Raw genomic sequence first — 6,280 nt, 5'->3', positions numbered from 1 at the left:
CCAGCTGTGCTGTCTCCAAGCAGAGCGGAAAGCAGCCGGGCTGAGACCCCGCCGCCTGCCCGCCGACCTTGGGCTCGCCCTTGCTGGTGCCGGTCACGGTGGCGGGGTCGGGCAGCCTCTCGGGGACCCGGTGGGCGGCAGTCCCTTTGGGTTTGGGGCTGTGTGTTGGCTGTTAGCAAATTTCCTTTTTAACCTGCCCGATCTCGGGAGCTGGAACGGGAAGGCGCGCCGGCCGCCCCTGGGGCCTTGTTAGAACCTCCTGCTACCTGGGCACCTGCGGATCCCGCCTGCATGGGCGGAGCCCCTCCGAGGGACCTAGGGGACCCTGGCGGGGCCTAGTTCTGCACCCGAGCTGGCGGTTTCTTAGACCCCACCTTGTCCAGTGAGATCTCTTCTCAATGACGACCCTAGCCCGTGTTCACCCGTTGTTCTGTCCTGAATTGTGTCAATCAGCGCCTTTGATTGGCTGCTCGGGACCACCCCCGGACACGCGGTGGTCAACCTTTTTTATGGCGAGAGCCGTGAATTCCCTAACACGTGCACGGCCCAGTTTCCCGTATCAGGAAAGTAAGACGGAAACAGCACAGCAACCCGCAGACCTTATTTAACTGTTGTCCCTCCAGTTGGATCTGCCTGATGTTTAGCCTGATGTCAGGTTCCACGCTTTGGGCAGGAGGGACCACGGAAGCAATGCTCTGTTCTCTGCATAGCGTGAAAAGGTACCTGCTTTCCGGTGTTCAGGTGTTGAGGAAGGGCGGTCAGTGTGGTTGCTCCGCTGTGCACTCGGAGTAGCTGTGGCGTCATTACCTCCCGCAGAACGGAGCTGGAAACGCATGGGATGCGCACATGCACCAGTTTACACCGTCTTGAATTCCGACCCAGTCCTGCTGGTTCATTGTGCTCCCACTCGGCGTTTGTAACCCCGTTTTCCAGTCCCGAGGGACTTGGTTTCCTTTATCTGTGGGTTCAGTGTGCCAGAATTCCAAAAAATAGCTTCAGGATTTTTCATCTGTATGGGGGATCTGTGGGGGGGGGGGTGGCGGGGGAAGCCTACCAGTTCCAGTTAGAACTAAATATTTGTTTAGATTCTTTTTGTCTTTAGCCCGGTGGCCTACGCTCCAAATACTACGTTCAAAAGTTACTTGAGTTACTGGTTTTCTTTTTCTCAGCCTTGAGCGTGTTTCTGTTATTCATTCGAAAGAATGCTTTGGTCTATTTGTTTCTGTTTGTGTTAAATTTGGGGATTTATTTTTCTCCCATCCTTGAAGATTTTATTTTATTTTTTCAAATATGTAAAATGATAACATAGTTCCAAAAGTCAGGTCTGGACAAAAAGGTCTATTCAGAGAAATGGCTTCTCCGGAATTCTCTCTCCATTCAAGTCCTGCCAACTGCCTTCTGAAATCAATCTCAGTCCTTTTGGGGTTTTTCTTTCCTAGGTTTCTCTATACTCCAGTGAGGAGGCAAATGTTTATTTTCTTAATTCCCCTTCTTTTGTACACAGAGGTAGCACGTTATAGATACTCCTTCACACTTCCCTTTCCTCGCGTAGCAACAGAGCCTGGAAATCATTCCACATCAGTTCACAGAGCTGTGCGGATGGATTTTTCATTCAACTGCGCTTCTCTGTATGAACATCTAGATTGTTTCCAGGGTTTTGTGATCACAAGCTGCCGTGAGTAACCAGGTCAGAGGTATTTTCATATTGTCGAGGATGTACCTTCAAGGTAAATTCCCGGAATTAGCATTGCTAAGGCTAATGGTAAAGACACAGGGGGCGCCTGGTGGCTCAGTGGGTTGGGCATTCAACTCCCAATTTTGGCTCCATTTCTGATCTCAGGGTTATGCCCCAGGCAGGCTCCGCCCCACCCCCACCAGTGGCGGGTCTGATTCTCTCCCTGTTCCTCTGTCTGCCAACTATTCACACACAGCCTCTCTCTCTCTTTCTCTCTCTGTGTCAGTCAGCCAGTGCTAGGAACAGCGGGTGAGTAGACCTAGGTGGTAAAATAAATAAATCTTTAAAAAAAAAAAAAAAAAGAAAAGGTTGGGCCACCTGGGTGGTTCAATGGGTTAAGCCTTTGGCTCGGGTCATGATCTCAGGGTCCTAGGATTGAGTCCCCATGTTGGGCTCTCTGCTCAGCGGGGAGCCTACCCCCCCCCCCATCTCTCTGCCTATCTCTCTCTGTCAGATAATTAAGTAAAATCTTTTAAAAAAGAAAAGAAAAGGTAAGGACACTTACGTTTTTTTGGTAATGAGAGCTTCCTTCCAGAAGCAAAATATGAGAAGGCCTGCTCTCCCACAGCCTCGCCAGCAAAATGGGTTGCTATACTTTCCAAATTCTGCTACCTTGATGTGAGAAACGGTATTTCAGTATATTGGTAAAATGTACATAAAATGAAATATACCATTTTAACCATTAGTACCCAGTTCAGTGCCTTTAAGCCAGTCACAGTGTTTTGCAGCCATCAGTACCATCTGTTCCAGAATTTTGTCATCATCCGAACTGAAACGCTGACCCTGTTGACAGTAACTCCTTTCTTCCTCCTTCCCCCAGCCCCAGGACCCTCTCTTCTATTTTCTGTCCTGTAAGTGTGCCTGCCTAGGTACCCTATGGATGGAAAGCACACCGTGTTTCTCCTTTTGTGTCTGGCGTATTGCATTTAGTTAGCATCATGTTCTCAAGGGCTGTCCACGTTGTGGCGGGTGTCAAGAATCTCATTCTTCCTCATGGCCCGACGCATCCCGTTGCACGGGCTCCAACCACACTGTTGTCCGCTCATTCACTGATGGGCATTTGGGTGTCCACACTGTGGCTATGATGAATAATTCTATGAATGTCGGCATACAACTTTTTGTGTGGCCACGTGTTTTTACTTCTCGGGTATGCACCTAGGATTAGGTGACCCAGCAGCAATACAGAACTCTACATTGAACTTGTTGAGGAACTACCGCACTGGTTTCCCCTGGGGCTGCACCGTTTCACATCCCTGCCAGCAGCAGACGAGTGTTCCAGGCTGCACACCCTCATGACCCTTGCTATCTGCCTTTTCCACTCCGGCCATGCCAGCGGGGGTCCTTGCGGCTTTGATTTGCATTTCTCTGCGGACTCAGGGCCCCTTTGCCTGTGCTTTTTGTTCATTTGAATATCTCCCTTGGAGAAATGTCTGTTCGTCCTTCGTCCATTTTTTTAAAAGGGTTTTTTTGTTTTTTGGGGGGAGGCTTGTTTTTACTATTGAGTTACAAGAGTCCTTTATATATCATGGGTATTAATTCCTCATCAGATTTCTGATTTGTGACTATTTCCTCCCATTCTGTGGGTTGTTTCTCCTATTCTTTTTTATTTTATTTTTTTCTCCTATTTCTTTTTTAAAGATTTTATTTATTTATTTGACAGGCAGAGATCACAAGTAGGCAGAGAGGCAAGCAGAGAGAGAGAGGAGGAAGCAAGCTCCCCCGCCAAGCAGAGAGCCCGACGTGGGACTCGATCCCAGGACCCTGAGATCATGACCCGAGCTGAAGGCAGAGGCTTAACCCACTGAGCCACCCAGGTGCCCCTGTTTCTCCTATTTTGACAGTATCCTTTCATGCACAAAGGTTTTTAGTTTAACGGAGCCGGACCGGGGAAGTTCTAGCCCAGGCCACAGGGACCGTCCGTCCCGGTCTGCAGCATCTGGGGCATTGCCTCTGTCGCTGCATTGGCAGCCTTTGTGCAGCCCGCCCTGGCCCGGGGCAGTACTGCCCCCCCCCCACTCCTTCGAATGGACACTGTCTAAACTTTGGGAGTTTCTACAGCTTTAAAAGCAATAATTTCAGACACCTGGGTGGCTCTGTAGGTTGGTCGTCTGGCTTTTGGTTTCTGTTCAGGTTGTGATCTCGGGATCCTGGGGTTGAGCCCTGCATGGCTGTCCACGCTTACCTGGGGAGTCTGCTGGAGGATTATTCTCTCTTCCCCTCCCCCTGCTCAAGTGTGACCACGTGCTTGCTCTCTCTCAAATAAATCTTAAGAGAAAATTTTAAATACATAAATCAAATCCAAGCAATAACTTTAGGGGTGCCTGGCTGGTTCGGTTGGAAGCATAGGCCCCTCTTGATTTCCAGGTGGTGAGTTTGAGTCCCATGTTGGGTAGAGAGATCACCAAAATAAAATAAACTTAAAAAATAAAATGAAGGGGCACCTGGGTGGCTCAGTGGGTTAAGTCTCTGCCTTCAGCTCAGGTCATGATCTCAGGGTCGTGGGATCGAGCCCGGCATCAGGAAGGCCTATTTCCCCCTTCTCTCTCCCTGCCTCTCTGCCTACTTGTGATTTCTCTGTCAAATAAATAAAATATTTTAAAAGAATGAACTAAAAGCAGTAACTTTATTTTCTTGGGATTGTTTTGTGAAAATTCAGGTGAATTATGACTATCACGCATGGCACTTTTGTATTTAAAAATACTAGGAGGGCCAGTGGGTGGCTCAGGTCCTGATTCCTGTGTCCTGGAATCCAGCCCCATATCAGGCTCAGCGAGGAGCCTGCTTCTCCCCCTCCTGCTTCTCCCTCTCCCCACCATGCTTGTGTTCCTTCTCATAAATAAATAAAATCTTCTGGGGCGCCTGGGTGGTTCAGTGGATTAATCCTCTGCCTTTGGCTCAGGTCATGATCTCAGGGTCCACTCTGCTCAGCAGGGAGCCTGCTTCCTCCTCTCTCTCTCTCTGCCTGCCTCTCTGCCTACTTGTGATCTCTGTCAAATAAATAAATAAAATCTTAAAAAAAAAAATTAGAAAATACAAAGTGGCCTCCCACCACCTGGTAACACCTTAGTCCCGCCCTGCAGAGCTCCCCCCCCCCCAGCCACTAGGGACCCACTTGCTGGAGGGGCCGCAGAGTTGCCTGCGGGTGAAGGTCCAGCTGAGGAGAGCTTCCAAGGACACCGTTGGCGCAACTTCTAATACAAAAAGATGGGGAAACCTACATGCTTCTGTAGAGTCAGCGGGGATAGCTCGCTTTGGTTTGGTTTGCTTTGGTAATGCAGGTGCCTGACTTAAGCTTTGATTGCCAAAGCATCCATTTCAAAGTGGCATCACTTGGGAAAATAAAAAATTTTAAAAAGCCGGTTATCTCAAAAAATTTGGTTCCAGCCGAATTCATGAGCCAGGCCACCTCCCCCAGCTGAGGCTTCTTTTATCTTAGAGTTTGGTTGATCTCAATAACTGACCCTTGGACCACTTCTCCATGCCCCCTGCCCCCTGCAACTGTGTTTTAATTGTAAATTCCTGCAACTGTGTTTTAAATTCAGCAATAAAGAGTAAGCTCAAACCCCCGAGGCCAGCACCCCTGCACCGTGGACCCAACCAAAGCCAGAACCCCGGGCCTGTGAGCCTGCCCTTCCACATACGGGCTTTCCCTCCCTCCAAGAGACCGAGCTACATGGCCCCAGGGGCATTGTATGGTTTCCTGGTCCTGAGGTAATAAACCTCCCCCCATCCCTGTGGGTTCCTGGTGGTGATTGCCGGAGACTATCTTGCAATCACAGTAAGAACCTGAAGGGCTGGTCCAGCACAACACTGGGCATTGATAAGCTCCGACCCACACACGGAGCACCAGGAACCACCGGCGGAAGCTGGCAGGATTGCATGATGGCCTTTGCACTCAGCTGAGGGGAAAGTCTTCGCCTGCAGCCGCCTGGGCTCCTTGCTCGCTCAGGTGGGGAGCACCATCTGGAAAACTCGCACCGCTTGCAGGCAGTTGCTCATGCTGTTTTCTGCTTTTGCAAATTGCCTCTGTCATGTGTTGCCTGCAGGATCCAACCCCAAAAGGTCACAGCTGCCACAATTATCCGATGATCGCGATCAAGGCCCTGTGGTCTGCCGAGATGATGCAACCACTAATTATAAAGGCCTTAATTGACTTAATGTGCGTGACGGTGCTCCACATCTCAAGGCCGAGGAGAGCTAAGGAGGGTGGGCTGGATCACAAGGCTGGTGGCCCTGCCCAAGGGGAGGCTAGGGCTGAAGGAGCAAGGAAAAGATGCCCCTCGGTGAGCAGGACGAGAGATGAGTCTGTGGGCCACTCCCGGACTATGTGTCCTTAACCAGAAGAGTCGTGCAGCCTTGCACCTGGAAATCAGTGGCCGCACCCAAGGGAAAACAAGACAAAGGCCGTGGTCTCTGGGCCACCACGTCACTCAGCGCTGTTCTTCAGCCCCTGATATGGGTCCTATTCCTGGTGTGATGTTGCAAAAATATGAACAGACAAGTATAAATGTCCTTAGAAGCTGGTGCCAGCCCTTCCTAAGAAGA

This window comes from Meles meles, chromosome 21, assembly GCF_922984935.1.
Source record: "Meles meles chromosome 21, mMelMel3.1 paternal haplotype, whole genome shotgun sequence".
Taxonomy (NCBI): domain Eukaryota; kingdom Metazoa; phylum Chordata; class Mammalia; order Carnivora; family Mustelidae; genus Meles; species Meles meles.
Note: the sequence above shows the minus strand (reverse complement) of the source record.